Source organism: Equus caballus, chromosome 1 (genome assembly GCF_041296265.1).
Source record: "Equus caballus isolate H_3958 breed thoroughbred chromosome 1, TB-T2T, whole genome shotgun sequence".
Taxonomy (NCBI): domain Eukaryota; kingdom Metazoa; phylum Chordata; class Mammalia; order Perissodactyla; family Equidae; genus Equus; species Equus caballus.
The window spans coordinates 179,926,764-179,952,629 of record NC_091684.1 but is presented as its reverse complement, the minus strand read 5'-3'; the positions used below and the strand labels follow the sequence as shown (position 1 = coordinate 179,952,629).

Below are 25,866 nucleotides of genomic sequence, written 5' to 3'. Positions count from 1 at the left end.
AATGCCAGGGGTAATTACAGCTATGTTTGCAAAAGCCACAAATGCAGTATATAATTATCTTAGTAAGAAAAATGGAGATTATTTCATATTTTAAGCTCTTTATTAGCAATAATTCTAACATTTGAATATTTTAGTATTTGAGCAGTTGTCTGATCCTGACAATTTTCTTGATATGCTACTTTATGTAACACCTAGGAACACAAAATAACATAGCTTTAATGAATAAATCCTTATTTATGAAATATGATATTTCAAAGCACATTTGATTGCATATTTACAGCTTTTAGTTTGATATGATTTAGTTTGCTATGATTTACACTTAACCCAATTAAGTGTAGTATTGAAAGGCTGTAGAGAGGTCATATAGCTCATCTCAAGTATCCCCTCCATTATTCTCCCCTCCCAAATAAAGGTAATGAACACTTTTTATTCTGTCATAATAATAGCAGTGTAGAGCTATTGCATTTCATGGCAAGACTGATAGGGAAACCAAAGACCGCACAATACCTGTGGAGTCAGAGAAAGGGATTCTGTAATCCTCTGAGTTAGCCTCTATCCTGAGAGGCAAACTAGAATTAATACAGAAGATAATTATACATTGACCATCATGTAATAGTAATCATAACTGAATTCGACATTCTGGTAAAAGAAGGAAAAACAAATAAATCCAAAATTATTGGTAAAATCTTATGATTATCCACACAACAACCTCCACAGGAATATTTATAGCAGCTCTATTCATAATTTCCAAAATTTGGAAGCAACCAAGATGTCTCAAGAGGTGAAAGTGATAAAGAAATTTTGATACATCCTTACAATGGAAAACTATTCAACAATAAAAAGAAATGAGCTACTATCTAGCCAAGAAAAGACCTAGAGGAACCTTAAATTCACGCTGCTAAGTCAAAGAAGTCAATAGGAGAAGGCTACATAATGTATGATTCCAACTTACATGACATTTTGGAAAAGACAAAATTATGTAGACAGAGAAAGGTCACTGGTTGCCAGGGGTTCATGGAGAGGGAAAAAGGGATGAACAGATGAAGCACAGATGACTTTTAGGAAAATAAAACTATTCCGTATGATACTGTAATATTGGATACACATCATCCTATGTTTGTCAAAGTCCGATAGAACATTCAACACAAAGAGTGAACCCTAATGTATTCTATGGATTTTAGTCAATAATAGTATATCAGTCTTGGCTCATCAGTCGTAACAAATGTGCCACACTAATGCAAGATGTTAATAATAGGGGAATCTGTGTGTGTGTGCAGGGGTGGGGAGGGTAAGTGTGTAAATATGAGAACTCGCTGTATTTCCACTCCACTTTTCTGTAAACCTAAAACTTCTCTAAAAAAATTGTCTATCAATTTAAAAAACTGTGACTAATATTTTAAAAGATGGAAAGAGATTGTTTAAAGCTCAACAACAGGAAGTCTGAAGTTACCTTATTATGTAAGGTAAAATTAATTTAAAATCATTTCTAGTGACAGTGCCTAACGTTTTCTCCTAAACTCACACTAAAATATTTTCAATAGAAAAAATATTAATGTATAAAACACTGAAAATGAGTATTGACTTCAATCAATGCTCTATTGATTCTGTTAATACTCATCTATTACCGGAAACTGTTATTACTTTTTGTCAGGTATAAGTTCCATGGAACTGGAATGAGAAAAAATTGTACATTTATTATTTTTGCCTGGAAGCAGAGAGGCAAAGGGAAGAGGACACTACTGATAAAACTAACGGATATATTTCAAATTAGACACATAAATCAAATAGTATTAAACAATGCCTTTAAACAACAACAATTACATAAAAAACTAGATAATAAAGAGGAGAAAATTTAGACTTAGGGAAACAGAAATACCATTAAACAGAACTAAAGGTTTGCCTTAATTTTTAATAGGAATATGGTAAAGAAAAATTTCAGTTCAAAAGCAGCCTTTGAAACAAATAGGGTTGCAGCATTAGATCACAAATTAGTATACAGACTTGCTGTTCTAGGCCTAATTAGTAAACTAAATGAAGACAGATTACCTGAGCTGTATGATACCTTTCTCAAAGCTTTAAAGGAAATCTTTTGCTTGATAATATAACATTATTCTCTAAAACAGCAAGAAGCACACTGGGCTACAGAATACCAATTTGTAGGGCTGCTAGATAAAATTCAGGATGACCAGCGAGATCTAATTTCAGATAAACACCATATATTTCTTTTTAATATAAATATATCTCATGAAATATTTAGGGGATTTTTATGCTAAAATTTATTCTTTACTTAAATTAAAATTTAGATGGACTTATTTTTATTTGTTAAATCTGACAACCCAATACTTTGCCAACCTTATACATTTGCAGTTCTTGAAGAAGGTACAATTTTACCATTTAGTCTCATTTGCGCACGTATTCATTTTTGGAATTGTCAAAAATAACGATAATGAAATACTTAAGCACTGATTTTTTGAATGCTTACTTGTTGTAAGATTGTGCATTAAGCTAGGTTGGTAAACAAAGATTCTGTCTCCATAGAGGATGTAAAGATGAAACACAGGAAGATGATTATAACAGACCTATTATTTTTAACTTGATGTAAAATTGCATATAAAGAGGAAACTATTGCATATGATTGATACAGACTTTCAAGAAATCTTTGATAAATGTCTATAGCAAAGGCTATTTAAATAAAAATAGCTGTCAGAAGCTAGGGGAGAAAATCTCACCAAAAAGAATCAAATAGGATAAATAGACACTTCTCTGGCAGGAGCAACATAAATATCAACAGAGACATTCACCAGAGATAAGGATTTGGCCAGTTCCATTTAGCATTTATAGGCACTATTTGTTAGAGGAAATGCACAGTGAAATTCCCAACTTTGATTGAAACGCCAAGCTGAGTAGGATGAACAAGGTATTTTCAGGATACTGTTGAGTATAGTCAAAACATGTGGTAACTGAATTCCAGTGTTGGATATTTCAGTGCAATGCCTTATATAAACACAGATTTAAGTTGTATTTTTAGGTTGGTGCTCTCCAAATTATTTGTTTTGCAAGGTTGCTGGGGAAGAGTCATTGTGATTTCCTGAAAAAAATCAGACCTCTATGTCGCTGTGAACAGAAATGCCCAAGAAAATTCTTAATACCATAAGGTGAGTTATTATAAAGAAAATTAAAAATATTATTCTACACTTACATTAATTCATAGTACATTTATCTCTGGATTTTGATTTAGACTAATGCATCCAAAGAAAGATTTAATAAGATTGGAGTTTGTCCAACAAATTGGGGATGGTCCAAGAACAGGATATTGTTGTCACAAATGACAGGATTTCCTTCTTTTTCCAGGCTAATATTCCATTCCATTTTCTTTATCCATTCATCCCTTGATGGACAGTTAGGTGCTTCTGCGTCTTGGCTTTTATGAATAATGCTACAATGAACATGAGCGTTTGGATATCTTTTAAAAACCTTGATTTCAATTCTTCTGGATATACCAAGAAGTGAGATTGCTAGATGACATGGTAGTTCTGTTTTTAAATTTTTGAGGAACTTTCATACTGTTTTTCATACACACCAATTTACACTCCCCCCAACAGTGTATAAGGGTTCTCTTTAGTCCACATTCTTGCCAACACTTATCTCTTTTATCTATTTTTTTACAATAGCCATACCAATAGATGTAAGGTGATATCTCACTGTGGTTTTGATTTGCATTTCCGTGAAGATAAGTGACATTGAGCATGTTTACAAACTCCTGTTGACCGTTTGTATGTCTTCGTTGGAAATGTCTATTCAGGTCCTTTGCCCATTTTTTTTGAGTTATTGGGTGTTTTTTTTGCTATTAAGTTGTGAGAGTTAATATAATATCTGTTGGATATTAACCTCTTATCATATATATGGTTTGCAAATATACTTGGGAGAAATCCCATTCCATAGGTTGCTTTTTAATTTTGTTGATTTTGTCCAAAAGCTTTTTAGATTTATATAATCCCATTTTTCTAGTTTTGCTTGTGTTGCCTGTACTTTTGGTGTCATATCCAAGAAATCATTGCCAAACCAATCTCAAGAAGCTTGTTCCCTATGTTTTCTTCTAGGAGTTTTACAGTTTCAGGTCTTACATCTAAGACTTTACTTCATTTGAGTTGATTTTTGCGTATGGTGTAAGATAAAGGTCCAATTTAATTCTTTTGCAAGTAGATATCCACTTTTCCCAACACCATTTTTTTGTTTGTTTGTTGGTGAGAAAGATTCGCCCTGAGCTAACATCCATTGCCAATCTTCCTTTTTTTTGGTTTGGGGAAGATTAGCCTTGCACTATCATCTGTGCCCATCTTCCTCTACCTTGCAAGTGGGATACTTCCACAGAATGGCTGAGTAGTAGAGTAGGTCCACACCTGGGATCTGAACCCATGAACCCAGGCCACCAAAGCAGAGCGCATGGAACTTTAACCACTCAGCAATGGGGCCGGCCCCTCTAAACACCATTTTTTGAAAATACTATCCTTTCCCGATATGTAGTCTTGCATCATCATCAAAATTCATTTGACCATGTATTTCGAAGTTTACTTATGGGTTCTTTATTCTGTTCCGTTGGTCTATATGTTTGCTTTTATTCTAGTACCATACTGTTTTGATTACTGTAGCTTTGTAACATGTTTTAAATCCGTAAGTGTGAGGCTTCCAGCTTTGTTCTTCTTTCTCAAGATTGTTTTGACTATTCAGGGTTCTTTGTGGTTTCACATAAATTTTAGAATTGTTTTTTTCTATTTCTGTGAAAAATAACAGGGATTTTGACAGAGATTGTACTGAATCTGTAAATGACTTTGGGTAGTGTGGACATTTTAACATTATTAAATGTTTCAATCATGGACATGAGATGTTTTTCTATTTATTTTTATCTTTTTAAATTTCTTTGGTGATTGTTTTCTAGTTTCCAGTGTATAAGCCTTTCACCTCCTTGGTTAAGTTTATTCCTGTTTTATTTTTTATAATACTATTGTAAGTGGAAGTATTTTCCTAATTTCCTTTTCAGATTGTTTTTTATTTAGTACTGACTTTTGTATATTGATTTTGAAACTGCAACTTTACTGAATTCATTTATTAGTTCTAACAGTTTTTTTAGTGGAATCTTTAGAGTTTTCTGTATATAACATCATGTAATCTGCAAACAGATAATTTAAATTTTTTCTTTGGATTTAGATGTCTTCACATCTTTTTCTTGCTTAATTTCTCTGACTAGGACCTCCATTACTATGTTGAATAGATGTGACAAGAGGGGCATTCTTGTCTTGTTCATGAATGTAAAGGAAATATTTCAACTTTTCACTGGTGAATATGATGTTACCTGAGAGCATGTTATTTGTGGTCTTTATTATGTTAAGGTAATTTCCTTCTGTTCCTAGTTTGTTGAGTGTTTATAATGAGTATTTAATTTTTTCAATTGCTTTTCAAAAAACAACTCCCAGTTTTGTTATTTTTCCATTCTTTGTTTGATTTATTTCTGCTTTAATGTTTATCACTTCCTCTGTTCTGCTGAGTTTGGACTTTTTGTTTTTTTCCTATTTCCTTGAGGTGTAAAGTTAGGTTTGTATTTGAGGTCTTTCTTCTTTTTTAATATAGGCATTATAGACATTTATTGCAATAAACATCACTCAATAATGCTTTCACTGTATCCAATAAGTTTTGGTACATTATGTTTTCATTTTTGCCCCAAGATATTTTCTAATTTCCATGTATATGTGAATTTTCCCATTTTCCCTATATTATTGATTTGAAATTTCATTCTTTTGTTGTTGGAAAAGATGCTTGAGATAGTTTCAATCTTCTTGAATTTACTAAGACTTCTTTTGTGACCTGATAGATGATCTATCCTGTAGAATGTTCCAGGTGTGCTTTAGAAGAAAGTGTTCTGGAGCTCTGGGGTGGAATATTCTGGTAAGTCTGTTAGGTCCATTTGCTCTATACTGTTGGTCAAACCTATTGTTTCCTGATTGATTTTCTCTGTGGTTGTTCTATCCACTATTGCAAGTGGGGTGTTGAAATCTCCCACTCTTACTGTGTTGCTATGTATTTCTCCCTTCAGATCTGTCAATGTTGTTTTATATACTTAGATACTCTGATGTTGGGTGCATATGTGCTCATAATTGTTGTATCTTTCTGTTGAATTCACCCTTTTACCATTATATAATGACCTTCTTTCTCTCTTGGGACATTTTTTACTTAAACTCTATTTTGTCTGATATAAGTATAGCCACTCCTGCTCCCTTTTGGTTACCATTTGCATGAAATAACTTTTTCTCTCTCTTCACTTTTAGACTATGGTGTCCTTAAATCTAAAGTGAGTCTCTTGTAGACAACATATAGGTGGATCTTATAGTTTTATCCATTCAGCCATTCTATTTCTTTTGATTGTGGAGTTTAATCCATTTATATTTAAAGTAATTATTGATAGGTAAGAATTTGTTATTGCCGTTTTGTTATTTTCTGTCTGTTTTGTGGTTCTTTTGTCCCTCTTTTCTTCTTTTGCTGTCTTTTGTGATTTGGTGATTTTTTTATAATGATATGATTTGATGGCTTTCTAGTTTTCTTTTGTGTATCTTCTTTGGATATTTTCTTTGTGGTTCCTCTGAGACTTACATAAACTATCTTATAATTATAACAGTCTATTTCAAGCTAATTATAACTTCAATTACAAACAAAAATGTTACACTTTTACTTCTCCCCTCTCATACACACTTTGTTGATGTCACAATTTTCAGTTTTTGTATTTCATATCCATTAACGCATTTTCATAATTATAGTTATTATTAATATTTTTGTCTTCTCTTATGCTTGGATTAAAAGTGGTTACAAACCACGTGTACAGTGTTACTTTATTCCGTATTTGTCTATATCTGTGCCTTTAACAGTGAGATTTATACTTTCGTATGCTATTGCATTGCTATTTAGGATCCTTTTGTTTCAACTTGAAGAACTCTCTCTAGAACTTCTTGTAAAACAGGTCTAGTGGTTACAAACTCTCAGTTTTTATTTCTCTGGAAAAGTTTATTTCTCCTTGATTTTTAGAGGACAATTTTTACTGAGTATAGTATTCTTGGTTGGCAGCTTTTTTTCTTTCAACACCTTGAATATATTATCCATTGTTTCCCGGTCTGAGAGGTTTCTGCTGAGAAATATGGTAATATGAGTATGAGCCATACGAGGGTTTCTTTGTATATAACCAGTCTCTTTTCTCTTGTTGCTTTCAAAATTCTCTCTTTGTCTTTGATTTTGACAATTTGATTATTATGTATCTCAGTATGGATTTCTTTAGATTCAACGTATTTTGAATCTTTTGCACTTCATAAATCTGTATATCTATTTCTCTCGCCAGATTTGGGAAGTTTCCAGCTCTTATTTTTTAATAAGCTTTCTGCTTCTTCCTCTTTCTCTTCTTCTCCTGGGACTCATAATATGTATGTTAGTTCACCTCTGATGTGCTGTAAGTCTCATAGGCCTTCTTCACTTGTTTAATTTGTTTTTCTTTTTGCTCTTCTAACTGGATCATTTCTAACGATGTATCTTATAGTTCACTGATTCCTTCTTCTGATTGATCAAGTCTGTGGTTGAATCTCTCTGTTGAATTTTTCCATTCAGTCATTGTACTTTTCAGTTTCAGAATTTCTGTTTGGTTCTTTTTTTATGGTTTCTATCTCATTGTTGAACTTATTTTGTTAACGTATTGTTCTTCTGATTTTATTTAGTTGTCTCTCTGTTCTCTTGTAGCTCACTGAGCTTCTTTAAGACCACTATTTTGAATTCTTTGTCAGGCAATTTGTAGATCTCCATTTTTGGGGGGGTCAGTTGCTGGAGTTTATTTTATTCCTTTGATAGAGTCATGTTTCCCTGCTTCTTCATGTTCCTTGTAGCTTTGCATTGGTGTCTATGCATTTGAAGAAGTAGTCACCTCTTCCATTCTATATGGACTGGCTTCAGGAAAGAAAGACTTTCACCAGACAGCTTGACTAGATATCCTGGGGGGGGGGGGGTCTCTCAAACCTTCTGTATGGATATAACCTCTCCACTCCTCTCACTGCCTCCTGGGGGACAAGTCTTAGGACTATGTGCCTTCTCTCAATCCCACAGAGCTGTGCTGACTCCTGAGATCCACCAGCTCTTTTTCCCTAGGGCAGTGCTCTGAAATGCCAAGATGTGGGTAAAAGCTCCATTTCTCTCCTTTCTTTTGAAGGAGATATCTTAGGAATGTACATCTTCTCCCTATCCTGTAGAGCTGTGCTCAATGTTGAGAGTCACCTGCTCCTTTTCCTTAGGGCAGTGCAGCCAAATGCCAAGATGATGGACTCAAGCACCACTACTCTCCCTCCCTCCTGAAAGAGCTTTTTCAGAGTTGTGCTCCTTCTGCCAGTTCTACAGAAGTTAAGCTGACTGCAGAAAGCCATACTGGCTGCTGAGATGCACATGCCATCTGTGGGAGTACACACATGCCAACTGTAGGGGCACATTCAGTCTGGTTACTGGGGTCCATGGGTGGGCTACCTTCTGTGGTACTCAGGCTATCCAGCTGGTGGAGTCCACAGGTGGTCTGGCAGGGTCCACAGGCTGGTTGTTGAGATCTGTACAGTATTTCCTGTGAGTTCTCACCTCTTTTCTTTGTTCTTGGCTCCTCTAGATGACCCCACCATGTCTATTTCCTTGGCATTCTGGATGAGGTGAGACAGAAGAGGACCTCTCAGGCAATACCCTGAAAGACTGGGGAAATTGAATACTCACCTCACTGTCTTTCTCCCCTGCAGGTAAAATCACTGGATAAGCAGGTCAGTCTGAGCCTTGTCCTGTGCTAGCTTGAGGGAGGCTTGATATGGGTAAAGTGAAACTGTTCTTCTTACCCTTTTCAGTGTGGCTGTTTTTGGATTATGTGTTCCACAAGCATGTTGCAACTTCTAAACTATACTTCAGAACTCTCAGAAAGCTATTTTCATCTGTGGGAGTTGTTAAATTGGGTTCCTGTGGGAGAATAAGTGCTGGGACCTCTTACTGATTTTATTCCCTTGCCTGCTTTTCAATTGGGTTGTATTTATGCTTAGCATATTTCAGTGATAATCATTTGCCAAAATATATATATATGTTCTCTTAAATCTATCATTTGTCTTAATAATTCATTTATAATTTCTTTTGTTTATTGAAATTTTGAACTTATTAAAATCAAATTTATCAAACTTTCTTTCTTATCACTTTTTTTTTTTTTTTTGCTGCTTGTGTTCTGTTGAAACCTTTCACCATCCTAAGATATCAATTTATAAATTGGTTCTAATTTCTGTCACAAGTTTGAAAATTTTAGGTCTTTATTCACCTAGATTTTATCTTTGTGAATGTGTATGGAAAGCTACACAACATAATGCATCCAAACAGGATGGCTAAGACTTCCTAGTAAACTATGTCTTTTTATATTATCATTTCTTAAGCCTAAAACTGCTTTTGTACCTTAAATCTGCATCGTCATCTGTGAATGCTGTAAATGTGCTTATAACTATTTTCTTCTACTTAATGTTTGCCTCATATATCTTTTATATAGCTCATAACTGGATTCTTCCCCTAGCAAATCTTCTATGTTTTTAGGCTTCAGTAAATAATAATATAATCTGGAAATATGGATCTTTTAAGAGGTGAGCTTAATCTATTTTCATTTATTGTGATTATAGATAATTTTATTTTATTCTTTACTTTCTTTGTGTCTTTTTTCCTTTTTTTCCAATGAATTAATCAAGTTTTCTTTATTTCTCACCTTTGCCTGCAGATAGATTGGAATATATGTATTTTATTGGTACTTTAAAAAAAAACTGGTTATCCATAATTTTAACTCAAATTTGGCTGAAAATAAATTAATATTGTTGACTCCCAAATGATATAAAGTCTTTGGAACTTTTTAATTCCAATCTTCTGTTACATTGTCACTGTAATCTTATTTGTTATTGTTTTCTAGCATTTTGTTTCCAATTTTTTTCAAATTGCTCAAGATATTTACTATTATTATTTTATAGAATCAATTTTTAGTTATAACAACTCAACTCATACTTACTGATTTCTTTACTCAATATTGCATTTTTGGCCTCATTTTTTCCTTTTGAGTTGAAATTCCTTCTTACTGAAGTTTATCCGTTAGCAATTTTTCCAGTGACAGTTTGTTAGTGTCAAAATCTTTCTTCTTTTGATTGTCTAAACATGTCTCTCATTTGCTGTCTCTATTGAATTATTGTTTACCTCAACTTAGAATTTGGGTTAACATTCATTTTCTGTCATTACTTTGTTAATTTTATTCCATTGTCTTCTCACTTATGCTTTTGCTGATGAGTTTTTTTGTTTGGGTAATTTTATTTTTAAGGTACAGTGATTTTTAACTCCATTTCCCTGAAGATATTCTCTTTGTGGTTTGTATTCTAAAGTTTTGCTGTGATCATCTAGTCATGGATTTATTCTGTGCATCCTATTCAAAATGCCTTGTAAATCCTTAATATGAAAAGTCTCTGCTTGTTCTCTTCAAATATTACCTTTTCTTTCTCTATTATTTGTTTTCAATTCCTTCTATCATCTATTTAATCATTTCATGCATGACAGATAATTTACTATCTAATGATCATGGTAGTTTAATATTAATGTTATTTGTATCTTAGAACTCTCACTCAAGGTTGACAGTTTCACTGTGTGTTTTGAAATTATAGATGGCATCATCTTATTGGGAATTGAAGTGAGAATACCAGGCAACTGGTGGGGAGGGTGCTTCCTTTCACAATAGTTATGCATTTGCTTCTATTCCAAATACTTTAAATTTTTCAAGGGCCTGAGTCTGCTATTTTTGTTCATTTCTTTGCCTGGAGGGTCGCAGACCATGTAGTGTTTAAAATTTAACCCCAGATCTGTTATGGTCAAGTGTATGGTTTTAAAATCTCAGGAGAAGTGTGTCAGAGCACAGCCAAAACAGGCTACCTTCCTGGTCCTTATTTTACCAGAGCGCAGATATTTTTCAGTCTTTCATTAAAGTTGCACCCCTTTGAGGATCCTGCTTTATATGAGAATCTCAGTCTTAATTCCTTGTCTTAACTTGCTCCAATGTTTCATCTCCTGTCCACATCTTGGCATTAAAACATAAGCTCCTGGGTTACTTGGGATAGTGATTCTCAAGCACATTTGTTACCACCCTCTAAGCAAGGTTTGGTTGTCACAATGACTGAGGCCATGGCAGGTGTTCTGAAATTGGGAGACAGAGATGTTAATCATCCTAAAGTCCAATGACACATGACACAGAACCACAAATTGAAGAATTGACCTGCCCTAAATATCACTAGCACCTCATTGAGAAATATTGACCTTAAACCAACAAGTCTTCCAGGATAATCACTGTGTCAGCTCATACTCTTAACACCTTCATTTTTAGTTCTGTCTTCATTTCTGGTCTTTAGTAATATCTAGTAATATCCCTTACTTTCTTGTAAGCTCATCTAGTCACATAAATCATATAAGAAAAAAATTTATAGTGTAATACTTATTATACAACTTGAGCTTTTTCCAACTTGTCTAATCTGGTAGATACCAAAATCAGATTTATGAATGTATACACACACACACACACACACACACACATATGTAGAAATACAGATGAATGAATGCAAACATACATATGAATATACACATATATAGTGTATGCGTGTGTGTTTATCTACTTATATTTTTATCTGTCTATATATCTACATATTTACCTATTTATGTCATCTTGTCTTCCTATTTTTCTGCTTTTAACTATGCATTGAAAAATACTTGTACTTATATTGACCTAATGCTAATAATGGTTATTTATGAGTTGTAAGTTTTCTTGTGATTTCCTTGAGAATTTTGGAGTTTTTTACAATGCTTAAATTCTTTATAATATTTACACATTTTTTTCTTTTAAGACTTAACACTAGTCATGCTGAATGAATATATTGGTTATAATTGAAGACTATAAAATCAGGAAAAGATATGGTGAGCACGGCTATTCATTAAATTCCAGAAACCCAACATTAAAGATATAGAGAAATGCAGTGTGTCCTTTGGAAATGGACAGGGAACAAATAATGGCTCTATCTTTAACTCAAAAAGGCAGTCTTCAAATTTGCCCACCAAAACATCGTTCACAACCACTTCTTTTCCTTGCCTTCCACTCTAGATAGGCCAGGAAACTGAAATCTCAACTTTCTATCATCTCTCACAACTAGGGGATCTCATATGATCTGATTCTGGCCAAAGAGATTTATGTGAAAAATTTCCTGGTAGAATTGAGGGGAGTATACAGAAGTCTGTACTTAAAAGCTAAAGATTGCCAGGCTTAAAGGTATGCCTAGATGATCAGTTTGACTGTGTTTACATGTAAAATGAATTGACCAAAAGCATAAAGACTGCAACCTGGCTATATTTTCGACAGCAGAATTTTTGAAGAAACTCCAGGCCTGGCCAGCTTCAGACTCTGGTTGTTCAATCCCTAATATGAATACTGTATCACTGAATTTACACAAATTGGGAAAAAGCTGATGTAGCGAGTCAGGTCGCAGGAAGGCTATCTCCATCCCCTTTGCCCAAGGTGTTACCTTGAAGGATAACGTAAAAGGAAGACTTTTGCACAGAGGAGACGTGAAAGCTTCTAGTATGTCTCATCAGAAAAATTTTCCATTATAGACCAGAGAGTCTCAATAATCCTATCAGCTAGTTCTGATACATGTTGATTTTTATATGTGATATAGATTGAATACTGTATGTTTTTCATGCTTCCTTTTTTCAAATGGAATTTTTTATTATAGTTACTTGCTTTTCAACTATTGTATATTGTGGATGCTGTGGGCAGATAAGTTATCTTTTAAGCATGCAATCTAGATTCAGTGACTGGATGAAGTTTTAGCTGTCTATCTTGAATAGTGGATGAGAGTGTTCTATGTGATGGGGAAAAGGATATATATGAATTTTGAATAAACAGGATGTAAATAGGTGATCAGCCTCCTGTGAAGTCAGAATTGGGTAGACTTGTTCCAAGTTTGGGTGAAGTGGATGTATCCTGAGTGTAGCTTCTTTGAAAACTTGCTTGATGTAAAAGGATAGACTCAATAGACAGGGTCTCATATACCCTTTGGCTTTTATTTATTCTTTCCTTTAGTTAAGATATGTTATCTGGATATGCAGTAGTCTTGCTGTGAATTTTAGGTAATTAGCACAAGGATAACATCATGGTCTCTTGATGCCATCATTGCACCACTGAACCAATTCTAGTCTCTCTACCTCTGGACTATTAGTTAGGTGTTCTATTACATGCAGATAAAAGTATTCCTCATTGAAACATCCTAAATGGAAAGTTTTATTAACTTAATATTATTACTTTTTATTTTGGTGAGGAAGATTGGCCCTAAGCTAACATCTGTTGCCAATCTTCCTATTTTTGCTTGAGGAAGATTATCCCTGAGCTAACATCTATGCCAATCTTCATCTGTCTTGTATATGGGACACTGCCTCAGCATGGCTTGATGAGCAGTAAGTAGATCCATGCCCTGGGCCGCCGAAGTAGCCCCTATCTTAACTTCTTTAGGAGCTCATAGCATGAAGATGGAAAGTATTCTTGGATTCCCAAGACCTATGTCCAATATTCACCTGAAGTTTGAATAGGACAATCACTGAGTAGTGATTGATGCCACTTCTATCCCTTTTGTCTTTCTTCCTTCTTTGTGCATTTCTTTCTTACCCAGTTGAAATATTTATTCACTTAATGATCATCTGTTATCATCCATTATATTAAAATGGTATTTTATAAAAGCATTTTGCTATGGACCTACTTTATCACATCTAGCTCAGATTTGTTGTGAGGATATACATATAACATAATGTATTCTGTTACTTTGCACTTACTTTTGTGTTCCAATTGTAGTCATAATTATTTTTATTGTTAGAGTTTCAAGGGTTATATAGTACCCTTCTTTAATGTATGCCTAACAAATTTGTAAATGAATGATACTCTGAAAATATCATGTATTCCAACTTTAACTAACACTTATTGAATGCTACTTATATGCTACATACTATGACAGAGATTTTTTGCATGTACATTTCATTTAATCTGTGCAACATTCTGAAGGCTGATCTCTCTTGTATATATTATGAAAATAAAATTCAGGAAAGCTGTGACTTAATCAAGATTCTATTCTCTGTTATTGTCAATGTACTAATCACTGTGGGAACAGAAAAAGATTTTGTCCCTGCTCTGTGACCTCATAGTTTAAAAGGGAAATTTGTAGGCAACATGAGGGGTGCAATGGAATCCAAGAGGAGGAGGATCTAATTAGTCTACTTGGAGGAGACTCAGGAAAGGCTCTTCAATGGAGGCAATATTAGAGCTTAATTTTAAAGATGGTGCTACAATTTTACCAGATAGAGGAAGGACAAGCCCTCTCTACAGAAAGAGAGCCATTCACATGCATGACATATTCAGTGAATGGGTAGTGTTTCCATGTAATTAGAGCACGAATGCCAGGGAGGCAGAATGGAGGCAGGGTGGTAACAGAGTACTATAAACTAAGCAGAATGGTATTTTGAACTCCATTCTAAAAGATTTCTATTTGACTGTGTAAAAAAATGTGGTAGTATTGAAAGCTTTTAAAATGAAGGTTGGGAAAGGTACATGATGAAATTTACATTTTAGAAAGAGTCTGGTAATGGTGCAAATATTGAATAGAATATGGAAGAAATGAGAAATTTGAAGACTAGATAAGCTGTTGCATTACTTCACAGAGACCTTTGCAGAGGTACAGTCAATAGGACTGAGAGTGAATGCTTGAGGAAAGTGAGAAATCCAAGATGACCTGAGGAATCCAGAGAGAAAAGCATTTTTAGAATAGAGATGGAAGAAAATGGAACACCTAGATATTTACTACACAGATCAGAATAGGTTCTTTTTTAAGTTTCTACTTTAGAAATAGCTTCTAAATTACCTGCCTTGAACACTACTAGGATTTTACATTTGTAAAATAATATATTCAATTACGTTATGCTTTCTTTTGTGTTTCAATTTTAATCATAATGTATTTTTGTTCTTTGAGTTTTGAGGGGATTTTAAATATACCAAAAATGCATGAGTTCTGACCCAATTGAATAATAAGACACGTGCTTGTGATATTAAAAACAAAATATCACTTCATTACACCTAAAGGCAAACAGAGAATGCAATACAGCGTCAAAATTCGCTTGTAAACACTTCTTCAGTTGAGAGCTACCAACAGTCTTCTAAGGGTAAACTGTCTATAGATGAGAAACTCTTTGCCAGATGGCTGAGACCACTGGTCTTTTGGCAAAAGAAGGAGGAAAAAGCCCAATCTTGTCATGCTCTGGGCCTCTGTTAGATTAATTCTATCCACTAGAAAACCATGGGCTAATTGCTATATGCCAACTAAGTAGGAGATTAGTCGCACTTCTTGGAGAAATAAGAGGAGTAGGATTTTTTGGGGGAAATTAATCCTCATAGAACAAAACAGGTGTGAGGCAGGAGCATTCCCTCCTAATGGTTCTCCTGTGGTACTTTCTACTATTTTTAAAAATCTTGGCACATATTGGTGAGCATTCAAATGAAAGCTGTGGTTCAGGAACTTGCTGGATCACCAGGATTACCTGAGGAAAAAATTTAGATATCCTACCCCAGACTTAATGAATCAGAATTTTAAGTGGTACTCGGAAGATCTATAGTTTTAAAAGCTCCTCAGAGACTTCTGTTTTGGATAATCATCAATTTCATATATCAATCTCCAGTCATACAAGAAGAGTGAAAACCTTTGCCTCTCATTATCATTGCAATCATTGGTTCTGCCTGTAATTGTCACAATCACTATTGTTCTATAATTCACCTTCTGCCCATTGATAAGAAGTATTGGAATTTCCTCTCTCAGAGTTCTCCTAAGAGTGGACAGAGGAAGCCCAATTCCAAAGAAATGCTTTGAAATTTGAGCATTTGCACATATGTCACCGAATGTGCCTAGTAGGGCTTCAAGTAGAAATGATATTATTCTGGAAGAAAGAAAAACAATAAGTAGAAAACTCAGCATTCCTAAAATTTCAATTGTTTGACCAGTTTTCCATACTATCTCAGCAATAAATTAATCAAGTTTAATTTTATGGATCAATTCTTGAATACGAATTTAAATTAAAGACAATTTCACATGAAATTTCCCTATTTGTTATCCTAAACTATATTTCCAAGATAATTAACATATGTTGAAAGGAATGATTGTTGATACATTTTAACCTAATACTGTGTTTAATCTTGGAGCTTCAAATTTGAGATATTGACTACATCATTAAAACAATGTATTTTAAAGAAAAATAAATATTAAGGATGTTGTTGGAAATAACATTAAAGATTCATATGGCATTCTTTAATTCCCTTTTTGTTTAACATAATGATATGAGTTTGTCAAGATCAGTGTTTTCTCAAAAAGATGTCCTTTCTGCTATATTTTTCCTGTCCATACTATATCGTAAAATGTCTATGTTATGAAAAGAAAAATTCTACTTACAAGCTAATGCAAACTAAAGAAAGGTTCACTTTAGGTCTTTCCTGACATAAAGAGAGAAAAAAGCAATCTAAAAATCATCAGTCTGAATATAAAATTCTAAGAAGAAATGTACAGTCAAGTAATTATGAGTGGAATTTGAGTACTTGCTCTGCTTAAGTTCCAGGCAAGAATCTGTTTTTAAAAATTTCATTTGGAATCAAACTATCTATTAGAAAGCTAATTCTTCCTAGGTAAGCAAAATTTTTTAAATACAAATAATCTTTTGAGTACTAAAATAAATTCAACTATAGTAGGTAGTAAAAATTTACTAATACTGGCTTTGGCTTCATCTTGGCAATAAGCCCATAGGATAAGATAAACTGTACATCTGAAAAAAAGGTAATATGTTATCTTCTCTAAAGCTAGTAAATTATGAGGATAAGGTACTGATTTGAGTGAAAGGGAGAGGGGAGGGCAACCAAGAACAAACCATAAGAAATTAAAGCCTCGGGAGAATTTAATATACAACTTTCATTGAAATAAAGATATAACTTTTTAAAAGCCAACAAACTCAGAATTTAGGTGTAATTTAATATTCCTCTTTGCATTTGTTCAAGGAGTTGAGACTCTGGAATTGCACTTTGGTCCTTTTTATTGGTTTTTGAATTTTCTAAGATTTTAAGGAAGGGTGCATCATAAAATGGTGACATTCCATGATTTAAATGTTCTCTGCTCTCTGAGGGGACTCAGGTACCTATCTTAGAGAACTTGTCTATTATTCTGGACCAGGGTGTCCATTCCTGAGGCCAAAGAAAGAATGTGGGAGTCTCACAGGAAGTCCTAGCCCTTTCCTTATTTCATCCAGGATTCTTGAATGCCTATATTCCTTAATTTTTAGTAAATCTGGATATCTGGTAAGTTCTCTGACCTATGGGAGTCTGATTTAACAAGCTGATTGTTTGTGTTAGCTCAACTGTCAAGAGCAAAATGACAAGGAGCAAGTCTTGGAGCATAATTTGTATTGATATTTCTACTGATGCAACATTAGGTTTGTTAGCAATAATAGAACTTATTTAGAACCAATAAGGGAGCACAAGATTCGCAACTAATGATATAGCATAGTTGACATTTCTAGACTTATTAATAGAACATAGAAACAACCTTGAAAAATCTATATCCTCTTGCTGATTAAAATTTAGTGAGAAGCATATTATGGTTGCAGATGTATGGTCCTTCAAATTTAGCGTTTTTATTTCTTGATGTTGAGTGTTACAGTACTTTTGAGGAGGAGATAAAAGAGTTCAAATTCTCTTACAGGGAGAAGGGCTATTGCTCCCCCCGCAAAAAAAGAAAAATAATTCCAAACTTTCTTTTCAAAATCTTATTCATTTTCTTCTTCCTTTTTTTTCTTTCAAATTCTACAACCATCAGAAGCGTAATTCCTTGAGTAAGATATTCTGAAATCTGCACTCCGGCACCACAAGGTGAGGCAGGTGTCAACAGTACAGGCACCATGCCTCGACTGGGGACTCATTTATAATGTTTGCCAATCCTTGATTTAAGCTGGTCGACACACCGCAAGGTCAGCTGGAATTAGATAAGCCTGTTTCTGAAAAAAACGTGGTGATCTACCTTCAAAGATAATCTATAAGTTGTTAAGCAATTCTTATTCTGACTTTCAAAGGCATAGACCTTTCAAAGAGTTAGAGAGGAAAGTGAAATAACAACTCCGACAGTAGAATTTTCAAAATAATTTACACAAAATGATTGGAAACTGCAAAAGACTTCTTTTTTTTCTGTTCTCACATGTTAGATATTTATACAGCAAATCAAAAGAAACATCTTGGGAAAGAAAAAGGGCATATTATTGAAAAGGCTTTTCCCTCAGCCTCAAGAGTCTGCTCAGAGGAGGCCTGTGTTAGAAATTCCTCAAGAGGAGAGTCCTTTTGAGGTTGGTCTCATCTTCTTAATTCATTTACAGCAAACCTCTTGGAACTTTGGTAAGTAACAGGGTGAGTAACTTCATCGATAGGTCCTGAAATTGTCTACAGGCTGCTGAATATGTGCTTAAGCGGTTTCATCAGAAATTACTTCCTTGGAAAATACTGAGGCGCTTGACTGGAAATCTTTGATATGTTTTTTCCCATTCTGAGAGAGTAGGAAAAGTAACACTGTATTCATAATTGAATATTCTGTTTTAAACATTTGTTTTAAGAGTTTTCTATTTAAGAATTCTGTTTAATATCAGAATAAGACAGATTTGGTTTGAATCCCAATTTGACTGTATGACTTAGAGTAAATGATCTTTCTAGGATTAATTTTCCTCTTCTGAAAATATAGGCAGTTGAAAGACTACCTCATAGGTTTGTTTTGAGATTATAAGAGAAAAATTAATGAAAATAATGTATCAACTACCTTAGCACATGGTAAGAACTCAGTAAACATTAACAATTAAAATTACCATGAAAAATGCCTCCTTGGTTAGGGTTAACATGTTTAATACAGAGTAGAAACCCTGTATTAATTCAGAGTATTCTTATCTTGGAAAGCCAACATGTGCTGATCACCTTGATTTCAGGGAGGCAGTTTAACACAACATAGATATCATTTATTTTATTTTCACTTTTGAATAGTGTTAATAATCCATTGATTATCCCAGTTACCAATAGTATACAACATGAATGTGTATAAATATAGCAATGTATATCATATACAGCAACAACAATCCTTTATTAATGGAAATTGTTTTTTCCTCATCTGGGCTAAAGGATCTTGACCTGATATAGGTACAGACCATACCTAAAGGGACTTATTATAAGGAATTTATTTCAGCAACCTAGTTATTCATTTCTTTTTTCAATCAAATATACTTATCCTGTACCTATTGTTAGTCATATATTGGGGAGGCAATGATTGGCAAAACATGAGAATAATTTGTTAAGGATAAAAAAAACCCCAAAACATCCAGACCATCTTATTATATACATATACAATATACATAAAAAATGTGGTGGTCTGGCATCAATTCTTGTACATACTCATAAAGAATTAATAACGATCTTCACCAGTGTGTTAGGGAATGGCGTTATGATGTTCAATATGTATTCTCTTCTGTATCATTTTTTGTTATGGCTTGAAGTGATACAGTCTCAATTTGTATGTAGCCTGTCTATATTACCACCCTTTGTTTCAATTCCAAAGAGTTAGTTTTGTTTGCCAACCAGAAAAGGCTGCGTAATTGGGTACTTCTGACTCTAACCTACGATTTCTGTCTCTGGCAATTGTGTTCTCTTAGTCATGGGAATGTTTTTGGGTCAGAAAACTGTTATATGATTATAGTCATCTTGATTATAGTTTTAAAGTCATGTGTATTGGGAAGGGATTATTCATTCTTCGTGTCTGAGCCAAAAATGAATTTCACCTTTATGAACACCTTAAGACGACCAACAGTCCTGATTTTCCCAGGACTAAGGAAGTTCCTGTGATGTAGGACTTTTAGTTTTAAAACTGGGAAAATTTGGGGCAAACTGGGATGATTTAATCTTCCCAGAATCACTGTGATACTTTTTGTGTAACATTAAACGTCCTTCTGGATATGAAAGATGTACCCTATATGATAAGTACTTTTCTGCTATATTCATAAAAACTTGAAATAACCCTGTGAAGTAAGTGTTAGAATATTTTAAAAGTGAGAAACCTAAGCTTTGAGAGGTTAAATAACTATCTGAGATCTATCTTTATATATCTAACTACTGTCATGCTGTATATGTTTTTCCTTCCGTAAAGTCTTATTATTCATATTGAAATTATATGTTTTCAAGTTTGGCTGTTGCTTTTTCATAAAGTCATGGTTTTAGAGTTTTAAACGTTCTTCTTGCCTGAGTACCTCAGTTAACAGAATAGAAAATGCATTATATATACAAATTGAGACTGGATTACTTCAAGCCACAACAACAACAAAAAAAGAAGAGAATACAGACTGAACATCATAACACCATTCCCTAACACACTGATGAAGATCATTATTAACTCTTTATGAGGATATACAAGAACTGATGCCAGCTATTTATATAGGGTTATAAAATTACTAAATAGCATAGCTGGGACCCATATTGTCTTAGCCTAGTTTCCCCAGAAGAAAGGCCAGAGAAAGAGGCTTGATGAGGGTAGTTTATTTGGGAGGTGATTCTAGGGAGGGGGAGAAAGAATTGGGGAGTGAAAGATTGAAGGGTAGAAAGCCACGCTACATTTCATTACCCACTTGGCCACTGCTACGGATCACTGATTCTTGAGCCCAACTGTCTACTCAGGGGCAAATGGGGCACGTATTTATCCATTGGCCTTTATACCCCAATGGTCAAATGTGGCCCTAAGAATTTAACTCCCTCTTATTTCTGTGATGCATATCATGAATGCCAAATATTTTCCCACTGATGTCTCATGCCAGTGTGTCAGAGATTCCTGAGAAAAATGTGCAAAGTAGGTGGCTCATGCAGACGTGAAGCATAGACTTGATCTATCACTCAGAAGCTGATTAAAACGTATGCATAACTGGTGACTATAAACCATGGTTTGGAGAAAGAGGTAAGGCTGAGAAGATTTTAAGTGGTATGTAGAAGCATCTGATCATCATCATGGGTGATTTAATATAAATATAAATCTATATATATGAGTAATCTACTTGTCAATTAAAACTCTTCTCTAGTATATCATGCTGCATCTACTGGATTCCCCAAAATCATTTTCATTTCGCATATTGACAATTCAGCCCATTTTCATTTTGAAATTTGGAGTAGAAATTGCAGTAGTTTTAATGGAAGTCCTGAAATCCATGATGGAAGTCCATGAAATCATAGAATGTTTTGGAATTTTCATTGTGTATTTTTCCTAGATTTCAAAATTTGTATCAAATATGGCTGCACACACTTTTAAATATCCAGTGAAATACTTCACTTATTTTTAACTTACATTGCATTTGTTTTGCCAATCATCCCAAACATTTAACATTTCTTTGTTTCTCACTGACTTCTGCATATGCTTTACTTTTGCACAGGAGAGAAAATGCTAAATTAGTACAGTCCTTCTAAACAACAGAAACTGAAGATCTTTATCTATTCCAATTACAAATGCTTTATCTGTCTAGAGATTCAAATTGTTCAAACAGACAAAGAAAATTTTCTGATCAAATTCCATATGCAAAGGGTAACCAAGAGCACTATGCTCTATTAGAAATGCAGGTGCTTGACACTGTTTAATGGAACACAGTGGTGTCCCACAACGTCTTGACAACCTGAAGTGTGCCTCCTGAATAGACTTGTGAAAGTTTAATTGGATAGGAGACTACTCCATGAGGGACTGCTAGCACTTTAATAGCTAGCTGCAGACCCCTAGTGAGGTTGAATAATTACAATCAAGGAGCTATAGCCGTTTCCATGACTGCACTTATACTTCTGCGGAAAGGCCCATTTTCCCCTACATGACAGTTCACTTTGTATTAATTATAGATTACATGCTTCAGTCCTCTATCATTATGCTAGCATATTCTCATAAATGATGGTACATTAACCATGAAATACTGTGTTCATTGCATGTATGACTGTTCAACTCCCTGCACTGGGTGTGTGTATGTGGAAAAAAGGGAAAAAGAGGTTACTATATAAATGTCAATGGCACCAGATGTGCAAATAACAAATCAAAAGGTAGCGAAAGAGAGGATGACACACTCTCAAACTAAAACGGAGCTATCACGTGTACTTTACCCTCTATTTCCATTTTCCAACACATGTTGATTCAGAATGCAGCAGGCTTGAAATACAGTTAACATTAGATAATTGAATTATTCCAATTCATTGGGAGTTAAGAATTATCTACAAAGTTACTCCTAACTGTCATCTTCAAACGTCTCTTTCTGTGAACAGTGACCATAGATCTTGGTCTGGGGAAGGAAACTCACGGAGACAATTTACTCTGAGCCCATCACTGAGATAAAGGCTGAGCCTACATAATTTCATTATGAACAACTCTCTCTAAACGGGGAATTATTATACTCACTATACAGTAGGACTAAAGGGAAGCACATCTGAGTTAAACTACATTCTATGTCAGGGGTGAGGAGAACTGGATTCAGTTTCCAGGCCATGTAATGGCAGCATCTGTGCCCATTTTACTGCACCATCATTTGTCCAGGAATAATAAGATTGAGGGACGTAGAGCAGTGTTGACAAATTTTCCCTTAAGTTAGTAAAACAGGCTCTATGCATGATAAAATTGCATCATGATTTCTAAAAATGGAACTCAGTAGATCAATTGGGTTTTAATACGAATGTTTTAAATGTACTGTGTCACAAGTATTTCAAATGTATCTTAGCTATCTCAGTGTAAAAAGTATTAACATTTCCTCAAACTTTTCAAAAAAGTTTACCCTAATGCTGTTTTCCTCTAATAACATATCATGTTGAGGGTTAGGCAGGTTGCTAGGTATTTTCTATCAAGTTTTCTATATCTGTCTTTATCTTTCTTATTTCTGAATAACCATTTTCCAGAGAGGTGTCAAAATCAGATATTGTAGCTTTTGAGCAAAATATAGTTTGGTCAGCCAGCCATTATAATTTTATAACAAGATCTTGTTTTCTACATCCAGAAAATTTCTGTAACTTTTTATTATAAAAAATTTCAAAAGCAGAGAGAATATTTCAATGCTGATTTTCCCATTTACCAATTTTACCAGTTGTAGAATAACAAATTGATTCATTAATGTTTGAAAGTAATACTATAAACCCATAGATTTATAATTATAGATAGATTTCAATACGTTATAGCTATGTCTTTAATGATGCTTGAAATGTTCTAACTTTGGCCTGTGGAAGCTCCTCAAGTTATATCAAAAGCCCCCTGGCCATAAAATCAGTACTCTTTTATAATTTCCTTGGTTTCTGGAATAAAAACAGAGTCCAAGCTTGTACTGTAGATTCTTGCCACAGACCTGGGTCAACCATTTCCCCCAGAAAGCCCTGGCAGAGAATGGTATTTGGAGACTACAACCCTGGCCATAGAGATGATGTTTGCTCATGAATTTATTATTATTTCTTCATCTTTTGAGTTGCCAGCAATAAGAAATCTGTATTATTTAAAGGAAAATGTATCATGAGTTCCTACAGATATTTTCAGTTCAAATTTACATTTATGGAGCTTTTGCTTAATTTTGTTGAGTTTTTCAATTGTATTTCTTGTCCCATATCTGAAAATTTTTGTTTCTAAGGGCATTGGTGTAATTCTTTATCACAATACAATATCATTATCAGTATTAATGATATAATTACTGAAAAAAATGTAAGGAATTTGAAGTTTTTGAACTTTAAAAATCTCACCATGTGGCCACAACTCCTCTCTGTGTGATTTGCTACCAACTCTGTACACTATAAGGCTCATTTGTTTCATTTTTCTTTAATTTTATTGTATTTTATGGATAGACATATGTGTGTGTGTATGTATATATTTCATATATACGTTTATATTTCACAAAATGTAGACATTTATAGGTTCCGAATTTAAACCTACAATATAAGTTAAAATTAAAAAGAAGTCTCACTTTTTATACTCATCCCCCTTCACTTGTACCTATTTATTCCCAACTCCAAGGTAACTTTTTTTTACAGTTCTTATGTATCTCCACACTTTCTTAGAAAAATAGTAGCTTACTTGAACTTACTACACACATTTTCCTCCACCTTGATGTTTTTCACGTGTATATCAGGGAGGATCTGTATAGCAGTAACTAGAGATGTTTCTTATTTCTTTTTACAGCTGCAGAATACTTTATTGTGTAAATATTTCATAGTTTACTCAATTAGCCTCTTATTGATGAGCTTCTGGGTTGCTTTTAATTTTATCTGTAATGGTTAGTTATTCTAGCAAATTTTAAACATCAACTTCTTGACTCAAACTCATCTAGTTGTTTGTAAAGGCAATGGTTGGATGAGGTCATCTATAACAGATTTGTTAGATAGTTCAGCTCATCCTGGATTGATGACTGATGAAATTCAGCAAAACATGTTTCTGTAATAGTTGTTTGTTTTTACATTTATATATTTAGTATACCTGATGGGCAAGTAATGCAGAAATAAAAGCTACAGAATTTGTTGGACGGTCTGTCTTTATCACGATCAGATTTGCATAGATGATTGCTAAAAGAGTGTCTTTCCTTTGTTTAATTTTATAAAGCAAAAGAACGTGAATGTTAGGAAGGGCAACTATATTTTTCCTTGATTCTGACACTGTTTCTATCTCCTGAGGGAAGAGTAAAGGGATATTAAAAAAATCAAATTCCTCCTGTCTTGAAGAAAGGTTAGGCAAAGTGTTTCTTGCAGCAATGGATAACCAAACACTAGGGAATCTCTTCTTTCTTTTTGGGGGGCGGGGATAGGGGCTGAGGAAGATTGGCCCTGAGACAACATCCATTGCCAATCTTCCTCTTTTTGCTCGAGGAAGATTCTCACTGACCTAAAATCTGTGCCAATCTTCCTCTATCCTGTATGTGGGATGCTGCCACAGCAAGGCTTAATGAGTAGAGTGTAGGTCTCTGCCTGGAATCTGAACTGGCAAACCTCAGGACACCAAAACAGAGCATATGAACCCAACTACTATGCCACTGGGCTGGCCCCAAGTTCTTCTTTCTTGAGATGAAGTTTTTCACTAATGGGGTTGCAAACTGATCATCTGATTGCCAAATTCAGCCTGCAGACATGATTTGTGCAGCCAAATCCCGTTGTTTTCATTTCTCTTCATTTTTACCCACAGCCCTCACCCTTCCCTATTACTTGCATTCTTGCTGCTTCATGTGTTTATTATAAGTATCTGTCCTTTACAGGCATTTGAGTTTATAAAGTATGCTTGAAAGAATTAGAGTTTCCCTCAGAAAGTGTGAAGTTAAGAAATTATAAATTTAGATTCTACTTTTGAAAACTTGATGCAACTTATGACACAGGATTTAGTGGTGGAACTTAGTGTATAACTGACATAGTACTTCATAGAATTAGATCCTGAGGGTGATTCTCATTAAGCATGATGTATGGACATTTAGAAAATTCTCTAGGTATTTGGTTATTGGAATAATTTGAAGATTTACTAATTAGGTAAATGTTATTTGTGAAACTTTTTTTTATAATAATAGCTCAATATAATTTTATATGTAAGCCACCATTCTAAGAGCTTTACCTAAAATAGTATTCAATTCTTTCAACAACCCTATGGGGTACTATTATATTCCTTATTTTATAGCTGAGGAAAATAAAGTATAGAGAAGTTAATTAAC

At 34.1% G+C, this 25,866-nt stretch overlaps 1 long non-coding RNA gene across 1 annotated transcript in view; it reads left to right on the top strand.

Annotated features, from left to right (window-relative positions):
* The first annotated feature begins 8,714 nt into the window (after window positions 1-8,714).
* The window catches only part of LOC138925124 (uncharacterized), a 175,650-nt gene continuing 158,498 nt past the window's right edge, over window positions 8,715-25,866 (top strand). Inside the window, exon 1 of the long non-coding RNA XR_011440913.1 lies at window positions 8,715-8,819. This is a non-coding gene — a long non-coding RNA (uncharacterized lncRNA). The remainder of the gene's footprint in view (window positions 8,820-25,866) is intronic.